Genomic DNA, 26226 nt, shown 5'->3' with positions numbered 1-26226 from the left:
CCCGGGTTCAATTCCCGGGCAAGCCCTTAACAGTGCTTTTGAACTCTCAGCTTAATTTTCCAAATTGCCCCCCCCTCAAGGGATCAATGAAAATGTATAAAATCAAGTACAGTGTGACCTCAAATTACGAGCTCTAATTGATTACGAAAGAGCTTGTAACCCTTAGTTATTTTTTGCATTAAAATAACCATACCTTTAAATTAGTGGTAAGAGGCCAATATACAAACCTAGTTTTAGATTGTTCCTTGTTAAAATCTCACAATTCATGAGAATTTTTGTTGAAAGTTAATTTTTTGTGGCTTGTTGGTCTAGTCCAGGGGTCGGCAACCTTTACTACTCAAAGAGCCATTTTGGCAAGTTTCACAAATTAAAGAAAGTGATCGGAGCCACAAAAAAAAATGTACAATTTAAAATGAAAAACACTGCATACAGAGCTTAAATGCTTTGTGCTATATTAACCAGGGGTCTCCGACACGCGCACCGGCACGCACTTTAATGTGGACATTTGATGTTAGCGCAGCCCGCGAGTTTTGAACGAATGACGCTTGATGGCGTCATACTTGCCAATCCTCTCACTTTTAACGGGAGACACCTTAATATCTGAGCGTGATGACTCTGCATTTTGCGCCCTCTACAGGCTGGCCTAACAGCGCACCTGTTGACCACACGTAGAATGCAGTTCCAGATTGTCCACGTAAGTGACAGCAAGGCGTACTACCTCAGCAACCACACATCTTACACTGACGGTACCAATACCCAGAATCCCATGCAGCACTAACTCTTCCGCTCAACCAACGCAAGGAGAGGGGGGGGGGGGGGGTTTGATGTGTGGGGGGGGGTTGTAAGGTAGCGGGGTGTATAATCCAGACCGGAAGAGTTAGGGCTGCATGGGATTCTGGGTAATGGTTGTGTTGTGTTTATGTTATGTTACAGTGCAGATGTTCTCCAGAAATGTGTTTTTCATTCTTTTTTGGTGTGGGTTCACAGTGTGGCGCATATTTGTAACGTAACAATGTTAAAGTTGTTTGATACGGCTACCGTCAGTGTAAGATGTGTGGCTGATGAGTAAGTATGCTTTGCTGTCTCCTGTGTGTATAAGTAGTAACAACATGTAACACGTGGCAGAACTGGCATGCTGTATGCTATAGAGGACAATCACAGCAGTGCAATCAGGGCACGCCCTTTTGTTTGGAAATTTGAGTGGAAATAGGATTATTTTTTTCCCTGGGAGCAATCTATGAGAGACACTGAGACCCATAAATCTCCTGGGAAAATCAGGGGGGGTCGGCATGTATGTAGCTGAGCCGCATCAGAGTGGTCAAAGAGCCGCGGGTTGCCGACCCCTGGTCTAGTCGTATGATTCTCGCTTCGGTGCGAGAGATCCCGGGTTCAATTCCCGGGCAAGCCCTTAACAGTTCGTTGAACTCTCAGCTAAATTTTCCAAACTGCGCACACTCAAGGGATCAATGAAAATTGTTGTGAATCAAATTTTTTGTTAATAAAAGTGCAGTTACAGGTCGTCTCCACAGATAAAATATAAACTCTTTTGAGAATTTGGTGTAATGTAACATAGGACTTGTTGGTCTAGTGGTATGATTCTCACTTTGGGTGGGAGAGGTCCTGGGTTCAATTCCTGGAAAAGCCCTAAGCCGTGATTCTTAACTCTAAGCTTATTTTTCCAAATTGCCCACCCTCAAGGGATCAATGAAAATGTATAAAATCAAAAACAGTGGGACCTCAATTTAGAAACTCTAATTGTTTACGAAAGAGCTTGTAAGCCTTAGTTCTTTTTTTTGCATCAAAATAGCCATACCTTTAAATTAGTGGTAAAAGATCAATATACTAACGTAGTTTTAGATTGTGTTCCCTGTTAAAATCTCACAATTCATGAGAATTTTTGTTGAAAGTGCATATTTTGCGGCTTGTTGGTCGAGTCGTATGATTCTCGCTTAGGTAGCGAGAGGTCCCGGGTTTAATTCCCGGACAAGCCCTTAACAGTGCATTTGAACTCTCAGCTTAATTTTCCAAATTGCCCCCCCTCAAGGGATCAATGAAAATGTATAAAGTCAAGTACAGTGTGCCCTCAAATTACGAGCTCTAATTGTTTACGAAAGAGCTTGTAACCCTTAGTTATTTTTTGCATTAAAATAACCATACCTTTAAATTAGTGGTAAAAGGCCAATATACAAACCTAGTTTTAGATTGTTCCTTGTTAAAATCTCACAATTCATGAGAATTTTTGTTGAAAGGTAATTTTTTGTGGCTTGTTGGTCTAGTCGTATGATTCTCGCTTTGGTGCGAGAGATCCCGTGTTCAATTCCCGGGCAAGCCCTTAACAGTTTCTTGAACATTTAGCAAAATTTTCCAAACTGCGCACACTCAGGGGATCAATGAAAATTGTTGTGAATCAAATTTTTTGTTAATAAAAGTGCAGTTACAGGTCGTCTCCACAGATAAAATATAAACTCTTTTGAGAATTTGGTGTAATGTAACATAGGGCTTGTTGGTCTAGTGGTATGATTCTCACTTTGGGTGGGAGAGGTCCTGGGTTCAATTCCTGGAAAAGCCCTAAGCAGTGATTCTTAACTCCAAGCTTATTTTTCCAAATTGCCCACCCTCAAGGGATCAATGAAAATGTATAAAATCAAAAACAGTGGGACCTCAATTTAGAAACTCTAATTGTTTACGAAAGAGCTTGTAAGCCTTAGTTCTTTTTTTTGCATCAAAATAGCCATACCTTTAAATAAGTGGTAAAAGGCCAATATACTTGCATAGTTTTAGATTGTGTTCCCTGTCAAAATCTCACAATTCATGACAATTTTTGTTGATAGTTCATTTTGTGGCTTGTTGGTCTAGTCGTATGATTCTCGCTTAGGGTGCGAGAGGTCCAGTGTTCAATTCCCGGACAACCCCTTAACAGTGCTTTAGAACTCTCAGCTCAATTTTCCAAACAGCACACACTCAAGGGATCAATGAAAATTTATAAAATCAAGTACAGTGGGACCTGAAATTACGAGCTCTAATTGATTACGAAAGAACTGCGCACACTCAAGGGATCAATGAAAATATTAGTGAATCAAATTTTTTGTTAATAAAAGTGCAGTTACAGGTCGTCTCCACAAATAAAAAGTAAACTTTTTTGAGAATTTGGTGTACTTTAACGTAGGTCTAGTGGTATGATTCTCGCTTTGGGTGGGAGAGGTTCTGGGTTCAATTCCTAAACAAGCCCTAAGCAGTGATTCTAAACTCTAAGCTTAATTTTCCAAATTGCCCCCCCCTCAAGGGATCAATGAAAATGTATAAAATCAAGTAAAAGGCCCATATAAAAACTTAGTTTTAGATTGTGTTCCCTGTTAAAATCTCACAATACATGAGAATTTTTGTAGAAAATTCATTTTTTGTGGCTTGTTGGTCTAGTCGTATGATTCTCGCTTAGGGTGCGAGAGGTCCCGGGTTCAATTCCCGGACAAGCCCTTAACAGTGCTTTTGAACTCTCAGCTTAATTTTCCAAATTGCCCCCCTCAAGGGATCAATGAAAATGTATAAAATCAAAAACAGTGGGACCTCAATTTAGAAACTCTAATTGTTTACGAAAGAGCTTGTAAGCCTTAGTTCTTTTTTTTGCATCAAAATAGCCATACCTTTAAATAAGTGGTAAAAGGCCAATATACTTGCATAGTTTTAGATTGTGTTCCCTGTCAAAATCTCACAATTCATGACAATTTTTGTTGATAGTTCATTTTGTGGCTTGTTGGTCTAGTCGTATGATTCTCGCTTAGGATGCGAGAGGTCCAGTGTTCAATTCCCGGACAACCCCTTAACAGTGCTTTAGAACTCTCAGCTCAATTTTCCAAACAGCACACACTCAAGGGATCAATGAAAATGTATAAAATCAAGTACAGTGGGACCTGAAATTACGAGCTCTAATTGATTACGAAAGAACTGCGCACACTCAAGGGATCAATGAAAATATTAGTGAATCAAATTTTTTGTTAATAAAAGTGCAGTTACAGGTCGTCTCCACAAATAAAAAGTAAACTTTTTTGAGAATTTGGTGTACTTTAACGTAGGTCTAGTGGTATGATTCTCGCTTTGGGTGGGAGAGGTTCTGGGTTCAATTCCTAAACAAGCCCTAAGCAGTGATTCTAAACTCTAAGCTTAATTTTCCAAATTGCCCCCCCCTCAAGGGATCAAAGAAAATGTATAAAATCAAGTAAAAGGCCCATATAAAAACTTAGTTTTAGATTGTGTTCCCTGTTAAAATCTCACAATACATGATAATTTTTGTAGAAAATTCATTTTTTGTGGCTTGTTGGTCTAGTCGTATGATTCTCGCTTAGGGTGCGAGAGGTCCCGGGTTCAATTCCCGGACAAGCCCTTAACAGTGCTTTTGAACTCTCAGCTTAATTTTCCAAATTGCCCCCCCTCAAGGGATCAATGAAAATGTATAAAATCAAGTACAGTGTGACCTCAAATTACGAGCTCTAATTTATTACGAAAGAGCTTGTAACCCTTAGTTATTTTTTGCATTAAAATAACCATACCTTTAAATTAGTGGTAAGAGGCCAATATACAAACCTAGTTTTAGATTGTTCCTTGCTAAAATCTCACAATTCATGAGAATTTTTGTTGAAAGTTAATTTTTTGTGGCTTGTTGGTCTAGTCGTATGATTCTCGCTTTGGTGTGAGAGATCCCGGGTTCAATTCCCGGGCAAGCCCTTAACAGTTCGTTGAACTCTCAGCTAAATTTTCCAAACTGCGCACACTCAAGGGATCAATGAAAATTGTTGTGAATCAAATTTTTTGTTAATAAAAGTGCAGTTACAGGTCGTCTCCACAGATAAAATATAAACTCTTTTGAGAATTTGGTGTAATGTAACATAGGGCTTGTTGGTCTAGTGGTATGATTCTCACTTTGGGTGGGAGAGGTCCTGGGTTCAATTCCTGGAAAAACCCTAAGCAGTGATTCTTAGCTCTAAGCTTATTTTTCCAAATTGCCCACCCTCAAGGGATCAATGAAAATGTATAAAATCAAAAACAGTGGGACCTCAATTTAGAAACTCTAATTGTTTACGAAAGAGCTTGTAAGCCTTAGTTCTTTTTTTTTTGCATCAAAATAGCCTTACCTTTAAATTAGTGGTAAAAGATCAATATACTAACGTAGTTTTGGATTGTGTTCCCTGTTAAAATCTCACAATTCATGAGAATTTTTGTTGAAAGTGCATATTTTGCGGCTTGTTGGTCGAGTCGTATGATTCTCGCTTAGGTAGCGAGAGGTCCCGGGTTTAATTCCCGGACAAGCCCTTAACAGTGCATTTGAACTCTCAGCTTAATTTTCCAAATTGCCCCCCCTCAAGGGATCAATGAAAATGTATAAAATCAAGTAAAAGGCCCATATAAAAACTTAGTTTTAGATTGTGTTCCCTGTTAAAATATCACAATACATGAGAATTTTGTAGAAAATTCATTTTTTGTGGCTTGTTGGTCTAGTCGTATGATTCTCGCTTAGGGTGCGAGAGGTCCCGGGTTCAATTCCCGGACAAGCCCTTAACAGTGCTTTTGAACTCTCAGCTTAATTTTCCAAATTGCCCCCCTCAAGGGATCAATGAAAATGTATAAAATCAAGTACAGTGTGACCTCAAATTACGAGCTCTAATTGATTACGAAAGAGCTTGTAACCCTTAGTTATTTTTTGCATTAAAATAACCATACCTTTAAATTAGTGGTAAGAGGCCAATATACAAACCTAGTTTTAGATTGTTCCTTGTTAAAATCTCACAATTCATGAGAATTTTTGTTGAAAGTTAATTTTTTGTGGCTTGTTGGTCTAGTCGTATGATTCTCGCTTTGGTGCGAGAGATCCCGGGTTCAATTCCCGGGCAAGCCCTTAACAATTCGTTGAACTCTCAGCTAAATTTTCCAAACTGCGCACACTCAAGGGATCAATGAAAATTGTTGTGAATCAAATTTTTTGTTAATAAAAGTGCAGTTACAGGTCGTCTCCACAGATAAAATATAAACTCTTTTGAGAATTTGGTGCAATGTAACATAGGACTTGTTGGTCTAGTGGTATGATTCTCACTTTGGGTGGGAGAGGTCCTGGGTTCAATTCCTGGAAAAGCCCTAAGCAGTGATTCTTAACTCTAAGCTTATTTTTCCAAATTGCCCACCCTCAAGGGATCAATGAAAATGTATAAAATCAAAAACAGTGGGACCTCAATTTAGAAACTCTAATTGTTTACGAAAGAGCTTGTAAGCCTTAGTTCTTTTTTTTGCATCAAAATAGCCATACTTTTAAATTAGTGGTAAAAGATCAATATACTAACGTAGTTTTAGATTGTGTTCCCTGTTAAAATCTCACAATTCATGAGAATTTTTGTTGAAAGTGCATATTTTGCGGCTTGTTGGTCGAGTCGTATGATTCTCGCTTAGGTAGCGAGAGGTCCCGGGTTTAATTCCCGGACAAGCCCTTAACAGTGCATTTGAACTCTCAGCTTAATTTTCCAAATTGCCCCCCCTCAAGGGATCAATGAAAATGTATAAAGTCAAGTACAGTGTGCCCTCAAATTACGAGCTCTAATTGATTACGAAAGAGCTTGTAACCCTTAGTTATTTTTTGCATTAAAATAACCATACCTTTAAATTAGTGGTAAAAGGCTAATATACAAACCTAGTTTTAGATTGTTCCTTGTTAAAATCTCACAATTCATGAGAATTTTTGTTGAAAGTTAATTTTTTGTGGCTTGTTGGTCTAGTCGTATGATTCTCGCTTTGGTGCGAGAGATCCCGTGTTCAATTCCCGGGCAAGCCCTTAACAGTTCCTTGAACTCTCAGCTAAATTTTCCAAACTACGCACACTCAAGGGATCAATGAAAATTGTTGTGAATCAAATTTTTTCTTAATAAAAGTGCAGTTACAGGTCGTCTCCACAGATAAAATATAAACTTTTTTGAGAATTTGGTGTAATTTAACATAGGACTTGTTGGTCTAGTGGTATGATTCTCGCTTTGGGTGGGAGAGGTCTTGGGTTCAATTCCTGGACAAGCCCCAAGCAGTGATTCTTAACTCTAAGCTTATTTTTCCAAATTGCCCACCCTCAAGGGATCAATGAAAATGTATAAAATCAAAAACAGTGGGACCTCGATTTAGAAACTCTAATTGTTTACGAAAGAGCTTGTAACCCTTAGTTATTTTTTGCATTAAAATAACCATACCTTTAAATTAGTGGTAAAAGGCCAATATACAAACCTAGTTTTAGATTGTTCCTTGTTAAAATCTCACAATTCATGAGAATTTTTGTTGAAAGTTAATTTTTTGTGGCTTGTTGGTCTAGTCCAGGGGTCGGCAACCCAAAATGTTGAAAGAGCCATATTGGACCAAAAATACAAAAACAAATCGGTCTGGAGCCGCAACAAATTAAAAGCCATATTTCATGTGTCATGAGATATAAATTTAATTAAGAGGACTTAAAGGAAACTAAATGAGCTCAAATATACCTACAAATGAGGCATAATGATGCAATATGTACATATCGCTAGCCCAAATAGCATGTTAGCATCGATTAGCTTGCAGTCATGCAGTGACCAAATATGTCTGATTAGCACTCCACACAAGTCAATAATATCAACAAAACTCACCTTTGTGCACTCATGCACAACGTTAAAAGTGTGGTGGACAAAATGAGACAGAAAAAGAAGTGGCATAAAACACGTCCTAGAAAGTCGGAGAAAGTTATGCATGGAAACAAACTATACGGTGAGTTCAAGGACCGCCAAAATTAGTAGGACAAAACGGCGCTCGCCAAATACTCGAATCAGTGAAGCATGTTTAATATAAACAGAGTGATTTTTAACAATTAGGGAGGTTTGTGTCATGTTTGTCCTCCTACAGAAACCATACTAAAACAAAAAAATTGATTTTTTTTCCCCCTCATCTTTTTCCATTCTTCATACATTTTTGAAAAATCTCCAGAGAGCCACTAGGGCGGCGCTAAAGAGCCTCATGCGGCTCTAGAGCCGCGGGTTGCCGACCCCTGGTCTAGTCGTATGATTCTCGCTTTGGTGCGAGAGATCCCGTGTTCAATTCCCGGGCAAGCCCTTAACAGTTTCTTGAACATTTAGCAAAATTTTCCAAACTGCGCACACTCAGGGGATCAATGAAAATTGTTGTGAATCAAATTTTTTGTTAATAAAAGTGCAGTTACAGGTCGTCTCCACAGATAAAATATAAACTTTTTTGAGAATTTGGTGTAATTTAACATAGGGCTTGTTGGTCTAGTGGTATGATTCTCGCTTTGGGTGGGAGAGGTCTTGGGTTCAATTCCTGGACAAACCCCAAGCAGTAATTCTTAACTCTAAGCTTATTTTTCCAAATTGCCCCCCCTCAAGGGATCAATGAAAATGTATAAAATCAAAAACAGTGGGACCTCAATTTAGAAACTCTAATTGTTTACGAAAGAGCTTGTAACCCTTAGTTATTTTTTGCATTAAAATAACCATACCTTTAAATTAGTGGTAAAAGGCCAATATACAAACCTAGTTTTAGATTGTTCCTTGTTAAAATCTCACAATTCATGAGAATTTTTGTTGAAAGTTAATTTTTTGTGGCTTGTTGGTCTAGTCGTATGATTCTCGCTTTGTTGCGAGAGATCCCGTGTTCAATTCCCGGGCAAGCCCTTAACAGTTCCTTGAACTCTCAGCTAAAGTTTCCAAACTGCGCACACTCAAGGGATCAATGAAAATTGTTGTGAATCAAATTTTTTTGTTAATAAAAGTGCAGTTACAGGTCGTCTCCACAAATAAAAAGTAAACTTTTTTGAGAATTTGGTGTACTTTAACGTAGGTCTAGTGGTATGATTCTCGCTTTGGGTGGGAGAGGTTCTGGGTTCAATTCCTAAACAAGCCCTAAGCAGTGATTCTAAACTCTAAGCTTAATTTTCCAAATTTCCCCCCCTCAAGGGATCAATGAAAATGTATAAAATCAAGTAAAAGGCCCATATAAAAACTTAGTTTTAGATTGTGTTCCCTGTTAAAATCTCACAATACATGAGAATTTTTGTAGAAATTTCATTTTTTGTGGCTTGTTGGTCTAGTCGTATGATTCTCGCTTAGGGTGCGAGAGGTCCCGGGTTCAATTCCCGGACAAGCCCTTAACAGTGCTTTTGAACTCTCAGCTTAATTTTCCAAATTGCCCCCCCCTCAAGGGATCAATGAAAATGTATAAAATCAAGTACAGTGTGACCTCAAATTACGAGCTCTAATTGATTACGAAAGAGCTTGTAACCCTTAGTTATTTTTTGCATTAAAATAACCATACCTTTAAATTAGTGGTAAGAGGCCAATATACAAACCTAGTTTTAGATTGTTCCTTGTTAAAATCTCACAATTCATGAGAATTTTTGTTGAACACAGATTTTTTGTGGCTTGTTGGTCTAGTCGTATGATTCTCGCTTCGGTGCGAGAGATCCCGGGTTCAATTCCCGGGCAAGCCCTTAACAGTTCGTTGAACTCTCAGCTAAATTTTCCAAACTGCGCACACTCAAGGGATCAATGAAAATTGTTGTGAATCAAATTTTTTGTTAATAAAAGTGCAGTTACAGGTCGTCTCCACAGATAAAATATAAACTCTTTTGAGAATTTGGTGTAATGTAACATAGGACTTGTTGGTCTAGTGGTATGATTCTCACTTTGGGTGGGAGAGGTCCTGGGTTCAATTCCTGGAAAAGCCCTAAGCAGTGATTCTTAACTCTAAGCTTATTTTTCCAAATTGCCCACCCTCAAGGGATCAATGAAAATGTATAAAATCAAAAACAGTGGGACCTCAATTTAGAAACTCTAATTGTTTACGAAAGAGCTTGTAAGCCTTAGTTCTTTTTTTTGCATCAAAATAGCCATACCTTTAAATTAGTGGTAAAAGATCAATATACTAACGTAGTTTTAGATTGTGTTCCCTGTTAAAATCTCACAATTCATGAGAATTTTTGTTGAAAGTGCATATTTTGCGGCTTGTTGGTCGAGTCGTATGATTCTCGCTTAGGTAGCGAGAGGTCCCGGGTTTAATTCCCAGACAAGCCCTTAACAGTGCATTTGAACTCTCAGCTTAATTTTCCAAATTGCCCCCCCTCAAGGGATCAATGAAAATGTATAAAGTCAAGTACAGTGTGCCCTCAAATTACGAGCTCTAATTGATTACGAAAGAGCTTGTAACCCTTAGTTATTTTTTGCATTAAAATAACCATACCTTTAAATTAGTGGTAAAAGGCCAATATACAAACCTAGTTTTAGATTGTTCCTTGTTAAAATCTCACAATTCATGAGAATTTTTGTTGAAAGTTCATTTTTTGTGGCTTGTTGGTCTATTCGTATGATTCTCGCTTTGGTGCGAGAGATCCCGTGTTCAATTCCCGGGCAAGCCCTTAACAGTTCCTTGAACTCTCAGCTAAATTTTCCAAACTGCGCACACTCAAGGGATCAATAAAAATAGTTGTGAATCAAATTTTTTCTTAATAAAAGTGCAGTTACAGGTCGTCTCCACAGATAAAATATAAACTTTTTTGAGAATTTGGTGTAATTTAACGTAGGACTTGTTGGTCTAGTGGTATGATTCTCGCTTTGGGTGGGAGAGGTCTTGGGTTCAATTCCTGGACAAGCCCCAAGCAGTGATTCTTAACTCTAAGCTTATTTTTCCAAATTGCCCACCCTCAAGGGATCAATGAAAATGTATAAAATCAAAAACAGTGGGACCTCAATTTAGAAACTCTAATTGTTTACGAAAGAGCTTGTAACCCTTAGTTATTTTTTGCATTAAAATAACCATACCTTTAAATTAGTGGTAAAAGGCCAATATACAAACCTAGTTTTAGATTGTTCCTTGTTAAAATCTCACAATTCATGAGAATTTTTGTTGAAAGGTAATTTTTTGTGGCTTGTTGGTCTAGTCGTATGATTCTCGCTTTGGTGCGAGAGATCCCGTGTTCAATTCCCGGGCAAGCCCTTAACAGTTTCTTGAACATTTAGCAAAATTTTCCAAACTGCGCACACTCAAGGGATCAATGAAAATTGTTGTGAATCAAATTTTTTGTTAATAAAAGTGCAGTTACAGGTCGTCTCCACAGATAAAATATAAACTTTTTTGAGAATTTGGTGTAATTTAACATAGGGCTTGTTGGTCTAGTGGTATGATTCTCGCTTTGGGTGGGAGAGGTCTTGGGTTCAATTCCTGGACAAGCCCCAAGCAGTAATTCTTAACTCTAAGCTTATTTTTCCAAATTGCCCACCCTCAAGGGATCAATGAAAATGTATAAAATCAAAAACAGTGGGACCTCAATTTAGAAACTCTAATTGTTTACAAAAGAGCTTGTAACCCTTAGTTATTTTTTGCATTAAAATAACCATACCTTTAAATTAGTGGTAAAAGGCCAATATACAAACCTAGTTTTAGATTGTTCCTTGTTAAAATCTCACAATTCATGAGAATTTTTGTTGAAAGTTAATTTTTTGTGGCTTGTTGGTCTAGTCGTATGATTCTCGCTTTGTTGCGAGAGATCCCGTGTTCAATTCCCGGGCAAGCCCTTAACAGTTCCTTGAACTCTCAGCTAAATTTTCCAAACTGCGCACACTCAAGGGATCAATGAAAATTGTTGTGAATCAAATTTTTTGTTAATACAAGTGCAGTTACAGGTCGTCTCCACATATAAAATATAAACTTTTTTGAGAATTTGGTGTAATTTAACATAGGGCTTGTAGGTCTAGTGGTATGATTCTCGCTTTGGGTGGGAGAGGTCTTGGGTTCAATTACTGGACAAGCCCCAAGCAGTGATTCTTAACTCTAAGCTTATTTTTCCAAATTGCCCACCCTCAAGGGATCAATGAAAATGTATAAAATCAAAAACAGTGGGACCTCAATTTAGAAACTCTAATTGTTTACGAAATAGCTTGTAACCCTTAGTTCTTCTTTTTGCATCAAAATAGCCATAACTTTAAATTAGTGGTAAAAGGCCAATATACTAACGTAGTTTTAGATTGTGTTCCCTGTTAAAATCTCACAATTCATGAGAATTTTTGTTGAAAGTGCATATTTTGTGGCTTGTTGGTCGAGTCGTATGATTCTCGCTTAGGGTGCGAGAGGTCCCGGGTTTAATTCCTGGACAAGCCCTTAACAGTGCATTTGAACTCTCAGCTCAATTTTCCAAACGGCGCACACTCAAGGGATCAATGAAAATGTATAAAATCAAGTACAGTGGGACCTAAAATTACGAGCTCTAATTTATTGCGAAAGAGCTTGTAACCCTTAGTTCTTATTTTTTGCATCAAAATAGCCATACCTTTAAGTTAGTGGTAAAAGGCCAATATACTAACATAGTTTTGGATTGTGGTCCTTGTTAAAATCTCACAATTCATGAGAATTTTTGTTAAAAACAGATTTTTTGGGGCTTGTTGGTCTAGTCATATGATTCTCGCTTTGGGTGCGATAGCTCCCAGGTACAAGCCCTATGCTGTGATTCGAAACTCTAAGCTTAATTTTCTAAATTGCACACCCTCAAGGGATCAATGAAAATTTAAAAAATCAATGACAGTGGGACCTCAATTTACAAACTCTAAATGTTCACAAAAGAGTTTGTAACCCTTAGTTCTTTTTTTTTTGGATCAAAATAGCCATACCTTTAAATTTATGGTAAAAGTGCAATATACTAACGTAGTTTTAGCTTGTGTTCCCTTTTAAAATCTTACAATTCATGAGAATATTTGTTGAAAGTGGATTATTGGGGGCTTGTTGGTCTAGTCGTATGATTCTCGCTTAGGGTGCGAGATGTCCCGGGTTCACTCTCAGCTCAATTTTCCAAACTGGGCACACTCAAGGGATCAATGAAAATTGTAGTGAATCAAATTTTTTTATTAATAAAAGTGCAGTTACAGGTCGTCTCCACAGATAAAATATAAACTTTTTTGAGAATTTGGTGGAATTTTACATATGGCTTGTTGGTCTAGTGGTATGATTCTTGCTTTGGGTGCGAGAGGTCCTGGTTTCAATTCCTGGACAAGCCCTTGACAGTGCTTTTGAACTCTCAGCTCAATTTTCCAAACTGCGCACACGCAAGGGATTAATGAAAATGTACAAAATCAAATACAGTGGGACCTCAATTTGCAAACTCTAATTGTTTACGAAAGAGCTTGTAACCCTTAGTTCTTTTTTTTGCATCAACATAGCTATACCTTTAAATTAGTGGTAAAACACCAATATAAAAATTTAGTTTTAGATTGTGTTCCCTGTTAAAATCTCACAATTCATGAACATTTTTGTTGAAAGTGCATTTTGTGGCTTGTTGGTCTAGTCGTATGATTCTCGCTTTGGGTGCGAGAGGTCCCGGGTTCAATTCCCGGACAAGCCCTTAACAGTGCTTTTGAACTCTCAGCTCAATTTTCCAAACTGCGCACACTCAAGGGATTACTGTAATGAAAATGTACAAAATCAAATACAGTGGGACCTCAATTTACAAACTCTAATTGTTTACGAAAGAGCTTGTAACCCTTAGTTATTTTTTTTGCATCAAAATAGCCATACCTTTAAAGGCCTACTGAAATGAAATTTTTTATTTAAACGGGGATAGCAGATCTATTCTATGTGTCATACTTGATCATTTCGCGATATTGCCATATTTTTGCTGAAAGGATTTAGTATAAACCAACGACGATAAAGATCGCAACTTTTGGTATCTGATAAAAAAAAAGGCTTGCCCCTACCGGAAGTAGCATGACGTAGTAAATTGAGCATGGCGAAGTTGATAGAGTGGCTGTGCCAGCTATCGGAGTGTTGCTGGTTACTGGGGTTCAATTCCCACCTTGACCTTCCTAGTCACATCCGTTGTGTCCTTGGGCCAGACACTTCACTCTTTACCTCTGATGGCTGCTGGTTAGCGCCTTGCATGGCAGCTCCCGCCATCAGTGTGTGAATGGGTAAATGTGGAAATACTGTCAAAGCGCTTTGAGTACCTTGAAGGTAGAAAAGCGCTATACAAGTATAACCCATTTAACATATCCGCAAAGTTCCTTATTGTTTACAATGATGGCCGCCAGAAGTGAGAGAGATTCGGACCGAGAAAGCGACGATTTACCCATTAATTTGAGCGAGGATGAAAGATTTGTCGATGAGGAAAATGCAAGTGAAGGACTAGTGGGGAGTGGAAGCGATTCAGATAGGGAAGATGCTGTGAGAGCCGGGGGTGACCTGATATTCAGCTGGGAATAACTACAACAGTAAATAAACACAAGACATATATATACTCTATTAGCCACAACACAACCAGGCTTATATTTAATATGCCACAAATTAATCCCGCATAAAAACACCTAGGTGTTTGTTATGCTAGCTCCTAGCTCCTAGCTACTAGCTCGAGCTAGTTATAGCTCGAGCGGGTTATATGGACGGGATCCCGTATATATAACCCGCCAATACAATTCAAACACCTGCACAATACACACACTCACTCAGCCCAAAGAACCGTTCACCTAACCCAAGGTTCATAAAGCTTATATATTTAACCAAAGTTACGTACATGACACGCACGTACGGGCAAGCAATCAAATGTTTGGAAGCGCGCGGGTGGGACCTGATATTCAGCTGGGAATGACTACAACAGTAAATAAACACAAGACATATATATACTCTATTAGCCACAACAAAACCAGGCTTATATTTAATATGCCACAAATTAATCCCGCGTAACAAACACCTAGGTGTTTGTTATGCTAGCTCCTAGCTCCTAGCTACTAGCTCGAGCTAGTTATAGGTATAGCTCAGTTGGTAGAGCGGCCGTGCCAGCAACTTGAGGGTTGCAGGTTCGATCCCCGCTTCCGCCATCCTAGTCACTGCCGTTGTGTCCTTGGGCAAGACACTTTACCCACCTGCTCCCAGTGCCACCCACACTGGTTTAAATGTAACTTAGATATTGGGTTTCACAATGTAAAGCGCTTTGAGTCACTTGAGAAAAAGCGCTATATAAATGTAATTCACTTCACTTCACTTCACTTCACTATAGCAAGCGATCAAATGTTTGGAAGCGCAGCTACGTACTCACGGTATCGCGTCTGTGTATCCAAATCAAAGTCCTCCTGGTTAGAGTCTCTGTTGTCCGAGTTCTTCAATCTTGACTGCATCTTTCGGGAATGTAAACAATGAAACACCGGCTGTGTTGTGTTGCTGACTTCCCTCGCAAAATATCCGCTTCGCACCGACATCTTTCTTCTTTGCTTGCTCAGCTTCTTTCTCCATAATGCAATGAACAAATTGCAATAGATTCACCAACACAGATGTCCAGAATACTGTGGAATGAGATGAAAACAGAGCTATTTCGTATTGGCTTCAATGGGGAAGCCATACCTCTGTTAAACTGGCTACGTCACGCGCAAACGTCATCATACCGAGACGTTTTCAAGCGGAAGTGTGGCGGGAAATTTAAAATTGCACTTATTGGCATGTGTTGCAATGTTAAGATTTCATCATTGATATATAAACTATCAGACGGCGTGGTCGGTAGTAGTGGGTTTCAGTAGGCCTTTAAATTAGTGGTAAAAGGCCAATATACTAACGTAGTTTTAGATCGGGTTCCCTGTTAAAATCTCACAATTCATGAGAATTTTTGTTGAAAAATAGTTTTTTGTGGCTTGTTGGTCTAGTCGTATGATTCTCGCTTAGGGTGCGAGAGGTCCCGGGTTCAATTCCCGGACAAGCCCTTAACAGTGCTTTTGAACTCTCACCTTAATTTTCCAAATTGCCCCCCCTCAAGGGATCAATGAAAATGTATAAAATCAAGTACAGTGGGACCTCAAATTACGAGCTCTAATTGATTACGAAAGAGCTTGTAACCCTTAGTTATTTTTTGCATTAAAATAGCCATACCTTTAAATTAGAGGTAAAAGGCCAATATACAAACCTAGTTTTAGATTGTTCCTTGTTAAAATCTCACAATTCATGAGAATTTTTGTTGAACACAGATTTTTTTGGAGCTTGTTGGTCTAGTCGCATTATTCTCGCTTAGGGTGCGATAGGTCCCGGGTTCAATTCCCGGACAAGCCCTCAATGGTGCTATGAACTCTTAGCTAAAATTTTCCAAACTGTGCACACTCAAGTGATCAATGAAAGTGTTGCCCTAAGCAGTGATTCTAAACCAGGGGTCACCAACGCGGTGCCCGCGGGCACCAGGTCGCCCGTAAGGACCAGATGAGTCGCCCGCGGGCCTGCTCTAAAAAAGGAGGAACATTTTTTTTAAAAATACAAAAAAATTTAAAAATTACATCTACATAGAAAAAACACAAGATACACTTTCAATCAGTGCATTAACCCAAACAACCCCCCCCCCCCCCCCCCCCCCATGCACACTCATCCACACCCACTCACACAAAAGGGGTTATTTCTTTCTGCTACCAATATTCTGGTTCCCACAACATAGACAACACATCTGCAAGGGACACAGTCCCTGAAGCACACATAGGCTGCTGGTCCACTAACATTTTCATTAATTACTATTTTTTATGTAATTATTTTTATATTGTTTTACTTTCTTTTTTATCCGAGAAAATGTTTTTTATTTTTTTATCTTATTTTATTTTATTTTTAAAAAAAGGGCCTTATCTTCAACAGACCAGGTTGTCAATGAAATTAGATTTGTTTAAAGGGTTTTTAAAACCAGGCCCAGTCCAGATAATGTCCAAGTCGGACTCAGCAACACACAACTTCATTCATGTACACAGAAAAAAATTAGGGAACACAACAGATTGCATATAATTTATAAACAAAATTACATTATCAAAATAAGCATTTATGTACAGTCCAGATTATGTCCAGGTCACTCAAATTAGGGAACACAACAACAGATATCATATAATCTATAAACATAATTATACTTTCAAAATAAGCCTTTGAGGACTTCTCATCTTTTTTTTAAATGTTTTTTTGCATCATTATCGTTTTCAACCATGTAACTTTCTACAGTTAGAAAATACTGAATAAATGTTTTAAAGAAAGTAATACTAAGTGAATATCTGTTTTTGGCCTTAAAAATAAACCTTTTACTGAGTACTATAATTAAATTGACTAAATCATGATTGTCAATGAACTCTCCTAAAATAACAGAAACAACATTAAGCTTCATAAACAAACCAATCCTTAAACACATTTTTTCAACTTCCACCCAAAACAAAGACACAATATGACAATACCAAAACAAATGCAGGGTGGATTCAGGCTCCTGACAACAAAATCGGCAATCATCTGACTCTGTCATATTCCATAATTTTAACATTTTCCCTGTGGGTAAGAAGTTATAAATAATTTTAATTTGAAAATAACGATTTTGCACATCGGTAGTAGTTTTATAGATTAGTTTGAATATGGCGTCCCACGGCAACGGGTAGTCAAAAAAGTCCTCCCATTTTCCATATGTGTTGTATGGGGCAGCCTTCAAAGATTTCTTTATTAAATAGAAATTATATATTTTTCTATTTATTTTAGTTCCTTTTTGCCAACTAGAATTTCTTATTAGAGGTTTACAAACTAATAATTTAGTAGTCCCATAATTAATTATTTGTTTCCATCTTTTCCCAATTACTCCAGTTAGTTGATAAAATGAAAAGCTTGAGCAAGCATCACCATACATAATTCTAAATTCATCATACTTCATAATTTTACCATTCCATAATATCATTGACAAAAATTATTCCTCTTTCAAACATATTTTTCCAAAAGAAAGGCTTTCCATCTATTACAATATTAGAGTTCATCCATATTATCTGCTGCAAAATATCGTCTCTTTTTTCTGGCACATAAAATTGAAAACACCACTATGAGTGGATTGTTTCCTTTATGAACCCCGCCATGTTTCCCAGCAGACTGTGCTGGTGATCCCCTCCCAGAAAAATGGGAGTGGATCACTTGTAAAAAAGGATATAATTTATTTTGATACATATATATGTATATATATATATATATATATATATATATATATATATATATATATATATATATATATATATATATATATATATATATATATATATATATATATATATATATATATATATGTTTTTTGTCCAACAGGACATTTGTGTACTACTCAATGTTTAAATACATCTTTGGAACAATTGATGCTTTTAAAGACAGACACATAGCTTCAAGGTTGAGAAGTTTCAGGCCCCCATATTCATACTCTTTGTACAAAACCTTTCTTTTAATCTTTTCTGGTTTGCCGTTCCAGACAAAATCGAAGACCCTCCGCTCATAAATCTTAAAAAAGTTTTGTGATGGAGCTGGTAATGACAAAAACAAATAAATAAATTGAGTAATAATTAACGAGTTGGCAATAAACATTTTACCATACAAGGTTAGGGATTTCTCTTTCCATAATTGCATAATTTTGTCCAGCTTTCTTAGTCGATTATCATAATTTACTGAGCCTAGATCTTCCAGATTTTCTGGGACAACAACACCAAGTATGTTAACTGGTCCATCTGTCCACAAAACAGGCACTTTGCATTCCATTCGAAAGGACGTTCCCTTTAGATTTCCGATCCTTAACATTTTACATTTATCATAATTAAGCTTAAGGCCAGATTGCTGTGAAAATATGTCCAAACGATTAAGAAGGTTCCGCAAACAATGAGGAAAAATCTTATCTTTGTGAATCAGCCTTTTCTGACATGAACTTCATCAAAAACAAACACAGAACACGCCTCACTGATGCACATCTGCAAGACTCACTCAGAGTTGCAGTGTCAAGTTACACACCAGAGTACAACACACTAGTTAACAGCATGCAATGCCAGCAAGCGATCAAATGTTTGGAAGCGCAGCTACGTACGTAGTAGACATACGTAAGTATGTCTACTTACTTTTTTTTTTGTTAGCACTATGCAGGTGTTGCACCTGTCCTGCTTCCTGCTCCCAGATTATGTGAGATTATCTGTTTCTTACAAAGAAACAGATAACAGATTTGGTGTCCAGTTCAAAGTGTGACATGATTTAAAAAATTGAGAGTTTACTTTTGTATTTTACATGAGTTATTATTTGTATAAACATGGTGCAAAGTAATTCATGATTTGTTAAAAAATGTAGTGGCTAGCTAGTTAAAATGGGGTATTGTGATTTCACAAGACTGTCTTAGAAGTGATCATTTGAAAATGTTCAATTTGAAAAATGTGCACTTAGAGAAAATATAAAAATAAAGTGTTGCATATTGATATTTATCTGTTTCTATATATATTTATTGTGAGAAATCATTAAGATGATCAGTGTTTCCACAAAGATAAATATCATTAATTATTAATAATAACAGAGTTAAAGGTAAATTGAGCAAATTGGCTATTTCTGGCAATTTATTTAAGTGTGTATCAAACTGGTAGCCCTTCGCATTAATCAGTACCCAAGAAGTAGCTCTTGGTTTCAAAAAGGTAGGTGACCCCTGCACTAGACCAACAAGCCCTATGTTAAATTTCACCAAATTCTCAAAAAGTTTATATTTCATCTTTGGAGACGACCTGTAACTGTACTTTTATTAACAAAAAATTTGATTCACTACAATTTTCATTGATCCCTTGAGTGTGCACAGCTTGGAAAATTGAGCTGAGAGTTCAAAAGCACTGTTAAGGGCTTGTCTGGGAATTGAACCCGGGACTTCTCGCACCCTAAGCGAGAATCATACGACTAGACCAACAAGCCCCAAAAAATGAGCTTTCAACAAAAATTCTCATGAATTGTGAGATTTTAACAGGGAACACAATCTAAAACTACGTTAGTATATTGCACTTTTACCACTAATTTAAAGGTATGGCTATTTTGATGCAAAAAAAAGAACTAAGGGTTACAAGCTCTTTTGTAAACAAATAGAGTTTGTAAATTGAGGTCCCACTGTTTTTGATTTCATACATTTTCATTGAGAGTGTGCATTTTGGAAAATTAAGCTAAGAGTTTATAGTCACTGCTTAGGGCTTGTCCAGGAATTGAAACCGGGACCTCTCACACCCAAAGCGAGAATCATACCACTAGACCAATGTTGGTTTTCACCAAGTTCACAAAAAAGTTTATATTTTATCTGTGGAGACAACCTTTAACTGCACTTTTATTAACAAAAAAGTTGATTCACTACAATTTTCATTGATCGCTTGAGTGTGCGCAGTTTGGAAAATTGAGCTGAGAGTTCATAGCACCATGAAGAGCTTGTCTAGGAATTGAACACGGGACATCTCGCACCCTAAGCGAGAATCATACGACTAGACCAACAAGCCCTACAAATTCACCTTTCAACAAAAATTCTCATGAATTGTGACATTTTAACAGGGAACACAATCTAAAACTACGTTAGTATATTGCACTTTTACCACTAATTTAAAGGTATGGCTATTTTGATCCCCAAAAAAAACTTAGGGTTACAAGCTACATTTTCATTGATCCCTTGAGTGTGCGCTAGAGATGCGCGGATAGGCAATTATTTCATCTGCAACCGCATCACAAAAGTCGTCATCCCCCCGCCATTCACCCGAACCAACATTTTATCAAAACCACACCCACCCGCCACCGGCCCGTTGTTATATATCTAATATAGACGATGCAAGGCATTAGTGAGGTTAGAAAGCTTATGCCTGTTAAAGACAGGAGACTGATTCGATGCAGCAGAGACATTCAATGCGTGCCACGCATTAATATCTCTTGGCCACGCATTAGTGGCTAAGAGATATTAATGCGTGATAATGTTATTTATCATTATTATAATATTATTGTCATTTCCATTAAGAAAGTGTTGACTATTGTTGCCAATGCCCTCAGATCAGGAGTGCGTTCCTCACACTTTGTGTGCGCAGTTGCAGCAAGCAGAACGATGCTTTTAAGAAGTTAAAAAAATGTTTTAGAAAGATTAGGCCTATATTTTCGTTGGGTAAAAAAAATGTTCGGAATTTATTTCAATGAATATTAACTTGTTAACGTTATAATGCTCAAATAGGGACGAGGGCGGGGTGCACAGTGAAACAGTGAACAATTTCGCGACAAAGATGAACCTTTATTGATTGATCTGCAGCCATGACAAAATATCAGACAATCTCCATTGTCAACGACAGGCAGGAAAATAAAGATAAACACATAGCCTATGTTGTAGGCATAGGCATAGGCTCATACGTTTTTAAGTTGAAATAAAAAGATAAATAAAAAATGTGCCTCATAAGCCTTAGGCTGTCAATCACGCGCACAAACTTAAATTATACAATAACATATGTATGTCAGCCCTATTTAAACAAAAATAAATTAAATAAATAATAATAATTGAATTATAATGAAAATAGATGGTCGCGACAAACAAAGCAGGCTAAATAGCCTTACATTGTAGCCAGCGCTTCACTTGAAATCGAGCCCAAATAATTAACACACAGTAGTATATCTCAAATAGAAAAAAACCACAATTAACAACGCAATTGCCTTAATTCCATTGCAATGTAGTGCGCCCAAACAACACGTAACCATCACAATTATTCAGCTGACCGAACTCAATATAGGTTAGACATGGTCTTATTTGGTATAGCCTAGGTAACGTAGACTAATTCGTTTAACATATCCAACCGTATGTCTACTTACTTTTTTTTTTGTTAGCACTACGCAGGTGTTGCACCTGTCCTGCTTCCTGCTCCCAGACCGTAGTCGAAGAGCGCAGGGGAGACACTTCTCCAGGGCCGATGTATGCTCGGGGCAACATCCTTTACTTTACCTGGCAGTGGGTCTCCACAGCGGACGACTTTAGGGTGAATGATGAGTCCGGCGATTAGTTGCAACTCTTGCTTTATTGATTGCTTGCACACAGCCAATCCAACACAAAACAAAACAAACTAGTCCCCGCCCGCACTCACGCTACCGCTCCCTCTCTTCTCTCGCCCACACACTCACTGACGTCACTCACCTCACATGCTGTCACCTGTTAAAGGGCCACACACACACACATACGCTACTCTCATAACACTGGAATAAAATGGCATCTACAGTGCCAGGAGTCAGGCGAGAGCGCCTGGCCTCTAAAATGCGCCCTGCTGCGCTGAAGGAGCGCTCACTTGCGGCACTTGTTGCTGGGACGCATAGGATTCTCTTTATACATTTAACTATGTATATATATTTCCGAATTGGTTCGGGCGGGACTATCTATTTTTAAATCTATTTTTGCATTTTGAGAAAATTAGTTTTGGAGAATTAAGCTAAGGGTTTGAAGTCACTGCTTAGGGCTTGTCCAGGAATTGAACCCGGGACCTCTCACACCCAAAGCGAGAATCATACCACTAGACCAACAAGCCCTATGTTACATACCACCAAATTCTCAAAAAAGTTTATATTTTATCTGTGGAGACAACCTGTAACTGCACTTTTATTAACAACAAATTTGATTCACATTGATCCCTTGAGTGTGCGCAGTTTGGAAAATTGAGCTGAGATTTCAAAGCACCATTAAGGGCTCGTCCGGGAGACCTCGTATGAAGTGAGAATCATACGACTAGACCAACAAGCCCCCAAAAAATCTGTTATCAACAAAAATTCTCATGAATTGTGAGATTTTAACAAGGAACACAATCTAAAACTAGGTTTGTATATTGGCCTTTTACCACTAATTTAAAGGTATGGCTATTTTGATGCAAAAAAATAACTAAGGGTTACAAGCTCTTTTGTAATCAATTAGAGCTCGTAATTTGAGGTCCCACTGTACTTGATTTTATACATTTTCATTGATCCCTTGAGGGTGCGCAGTTTGGAAAATTGTGCTAAGTGTTCAAAAGCACTGTTAAGGGCTTGTCCGGGAATTGAACCCGGGACCTCTCGCACCCTAAGCGAGAATCATACGACTAGACCAACAAGCCTCAAAAAATGCACTTTAAATTTTTTTTTAATGAATTGTGAGATTTTAACAGGGAACACAATCTAAAACTAAGTTAGTATATTGGCCTTTTACCACTAATTTAAAGGTATGGCTATTTTAATGCAAAAAAAGAACTAAGGGTTACAAACTCTTTCGTAAACAATTAGAGTTTGTAAATTGAGATCCCACTGTATTTAATTTAGAAAATTAAGCTTAGAGTTTCGAATCACAGCTTAGGGCTTGTCCAGGAATTGAACCCGGGACCTGTCGCACCCAAAGCTAAAATCATACCAATAGACCAACAAGCCCTATGTTAAATTACACCAAATTTTCAAAAAAGTTCATATTTTATCTGTGGAGACGACCTGTAACTGCACTTTTATTAACAACAAATTTGATTAACTACAATTTTCATTGATCCCTTGAGTGTGCACAGTTTGGAAATTTTAGCTGAGAGTTCAGAGCACCATTAAGGGCTTGTCCGGGAATTGAACCTCTCGCACCCTAAGCGAGAATCATACGACTAGACCAATAAGCCCCAAAAAGTCTATTTTCAACAAAAATTCTCATGAATTGTGAGATTTTAACAAGGAACAATCCAAAACTAGGTTTGTATATTGGCCTTTTACCACTAATTTAAAGGTATGGCTATTTTAATGCAAAAAATAACTAAGGGTTACAAGCTCTTTCGTAATCAATTAGAGCTCGTAATTTGAGGTCACACTGTACTTGATTTTATACATTTTCATTGATCCCTTGAGGGGGGGCAATTTGGAAAATTAAGTTGAGAGTTCAAAAGCACTGTTAAGGGCTTGTCCGGGAATTGAACCCGGGACCTCTCGCACCCTAAGCGAGAATCATACGACTAGACCAACAAGCCGCAAAAAAAACATTTTTCAACAAAAATTCTCATGAATTGTGAGATTTTAACAGGGAACACAATCTAAAACTACGTTAGTATATTGATCTTTTACCACTAATTTAAAGGTATGGCTATTTTGATGCAAAAAAAAGAACTAAGGGTTACAAGCTCTTTCGTAAACAATTAGAGTTTGTAAATTGAGGTCCCACTGTATTTGATTTTGTACATTTTCATTGATCCCTTGAGGGGGGGCAATTTGGAATATTAATCTTAGAGTTTAGAATCACTGCTTAGGGCTTGTCCAGGAATTGAACCCAGGACCTCTCGCACCCTAAGCGAGAATCATACGACTAGACCAACAAGCCCCAAAAAAATCTGTTTTCAACAAAAATTCTCATGAATTGTGAGATTTTAACAAGGAACACAATCTAAAACTAGAATAGTAAATTGGCCTTTTACCACTAATTTAAAGGTATGGCTATTTTAATGCAAAAAATAACTAAGGGTTACGAGCTCTTTCGTAATCAATTAGAGCTCGTAATTTGAGGCCACACTGTACTTGATTTTATCCATTTTCATTGATCCTTTGAGTGTGTGCAGTTTGGAAAATTGAGCTGAGAGTTCAAAAAGCACTGTTAAGGGCTTGTCCGGGAATTGAACACAGGACCTCTTGCACCCTAAGCGAGAATCCTACGACTAGACCAACAAGCCACAAAAAATGAGCTTTCATCAAAAATTCTCATGACTTGTGGGATTTTAACAGGGAAAACAATCTAAAACTCTGTTAGTATATTGGCCTTTTACCATTAATTTAAAGGCCTACTGAAATGATTTTTTTTTATTTAAACGGGAATAGCAAATCCATTCTATGTGTCATACTTGATAATTTCGCGATATTGCCATATTTTAGCTGAAAGGATTTAGTAAAGAAAATCGACGATAAAGTTCGCAACTTTTGCTCGCTGATAAAAAAAGCCTAGCCTGTACCAGAAGTAGCGTGACGTCATAGGAGGTAATATTCCTCACAATTTTTCTTTGTTTACAATGGAGCGAGAGAGATTCGGAGCGACAAAGCGACGATTACCCCATTAATTCGAGCGAGGATGAAAGATTCGTAGATGAGGAACGTTACAGTGAAGGACTAGAGAGGCAGTGATGGACGTATCTTTTTTCGCTCTGACCGTAACTTAGGTACAAGCTGGCTCATTGGATTCCACACTCTCTCCTTTTTCTATTGTGGATCACGGATTTGTATTTTAAACCGCCTCGTATACTATATCCTCTTGAAAATGAGAGTCGAGCACGCGAAATGGACACTTAAAGTGACTTTTATCTCCACGACAATACATCGGTGACACACTTAGCTACTGAGCTAACGTGATAGCATCGTTTTCAAATGAAGATAGAAACAAAAGAAATAAACCCCTGACTGGAAGGATAGACAGAAGATTGTAGTAGAATTTCTGACCTTTTGACCTATATTTCTTGTCTTTTAAGAATGTCCGCTCATTTCCAATACTCTTGTATTTTGTGCCATTGAATGGACCAGTTGTGGGACAAAAGTGAATATTAAGTCGTGCCAACCTGTCTACAGAATGTGTTGACTGTCTAAAGGATTCGAGTTGTTATGGAACAGATAGGAAAAGCAAACAAGACATTTGACGCACTCGATAAGGAACGATGACGCACAACAGACATATAAAAAATGGCAGAAGACCGGAACTCGGGAGTGATTTTGGCTTGTGTGTGTCTTGTTTGCTCCGGAGTAACTTGTGGTTTGTCTGCACGGCAAACTCAATTCAACCTGCACTTCTGATAATGGGTAAATACATTTGTTGTACTAAACTACTTTTGTTGCCAGCTTAAGCTTCGGACAATCCACTACACAAATTGGCGTCACGAACAGGATGGTTTAGAAGCTACAGGTCGACAGCCGCTCTCGCTCTCTCTGTCAGGCAGACAGTGTGCTGCACGCGCGCATCTAATACAAGGTAAGCGTTTTGCTTAAAGTGTAAACCTTTTCTGCCTGGAGAGAGCCGGATCAATAAGACTAATTGCTGAATCTATTTTTGATAAAAGATAGGTTTAGTCAGGTTCTCCAAAAACAACCTGGAATGGGGTACATTATGGTTGGATTGAGTTGTTTTATATGTGATCATTTGTCTGTGTGTTTGTTGAAAACTTGTGATTTCTTGTTTTTAACATGAGGGGATTGTTGATAGAATTTTGGTGGTTTGGAGTGTAGAAGCATAGACTATGTGAGACGAAACATTTCTCTTAACCTCTTCATCCTCTGTCGTTGCTGGCAGAGGATGCTTCTTTCTGCAAGTGCATCAGCATTAGCCATAGTTGGATACAGCTAAATTTAAGGCAGGGTTTTGCTAACTGATGTGAAATTTGGCCCATACAAATTTATGAAGTCTATGAATGTGCGACATATCTCTCTATGTGGAAACTGCAGCGTTGGAAAAGCCTCATTTTGGGTGACCGT

General features: G+C 37.9%; 1 protein-coding gene and 9 non-coding genes across 10 annotated transcripts in view; 7 read left to right on the top strand and 3 right to left on the bottom strand.

Annotated features, from left to right (window-relative positions):
* Positions 1-26226, top strand: part of LOC133635735 (uncharacterized) — an 83981-nt gene that overhangs the window by 23201 nt on the left and 34554 nt on the right. The gene's annotated exons all lie outside the window — the stretch shown is intronic.
* trnap-agg (transfer RNA proline (anticodon AGG)) lies at positions 3403-3474 on the top strand. The gene has a single exon. It is a non-coding gene; the product is annotated as a tRNA-Pro (tRNA).
* On the top strand, positions 4307-4378 carry trnap-agg (transfer RNA proline (anticodon AGG)). Its single transcript has one exon. It is a non-coding gene; the product is annotated as a tRNA-Pro (tRNA).
* Positions 5476-5547, top strand: trnap-agg (transfer RNA proline (anticodon AGG)). Its single transcript has one exon. It is a non-coding gene; the product is annotated as a tRNA-Pro (tRNA).
* trnap-agg (transfer RNA proline (anticodon AGG)) lies at positions 9077-9148 on the top strand. The gene has a single exon. It is a non-coding gene; the product is annotated as a tRNA-Pro (tRNA).
* trnap-ugg (transfer RNA proline (anticodon UGG)) lies at positions 13316-13387 on the top strand. The gene has a single exon. It is a non-coding gene; the product is annotated as a tRNA-Pro (tRNA).
* trnap-agg (transfer RNA proline (anticodon AGG)) lies at positions 15657-15728 on the top strand. Its single transcript has one exon. It is a non-coding gene; the product is annotated as a tRNA-Pro (tRNA).
* Positions 22245-22316, bottom strand: trnap-ugg (transfer RNA proline (anticodon UGG)). Its single transcript has one exon. It is a non-coding gene; the product is annotated as a tRNA-Pro (tRNA).
* Positions 22803-22874, bottom strand: trnap-agg (transfer RNA proline (anticodon AGG)). Its single transcript has one exon. It is a non-coding gene; the product is annotated as a tRNA-Pro (tRNA).
* Positions 23682-23753, bottom strand: trnap-agg (transfer RNA proline (anticodon AGG)). The gene has a single exon. It is a non-coding gene; the product is annotated as a tRNA-Pro (tRNA).

Source organism: Entelurus aequoreus, linkage group LG20 (genome assembly GCF_033978785.1).
Source record: "Entelurus aequoreus isolate RoL-2023_Sb linkage group LG20, RoL_Eaeq_v1.1, whole genome shotgun sequence".
Taxonomy (NCBI): Eukaryota; Metazoa; Chordata; class Actinopteri; order Syngnathiformes; family Syngnathidae; genus Entelurus; species Entelurus aequoreus.
The sequence above is the reverse complement of the archived record's forward strand: the minus strand, read 5'-3'. Positions and strand labels throughout refer to the sequence as shown.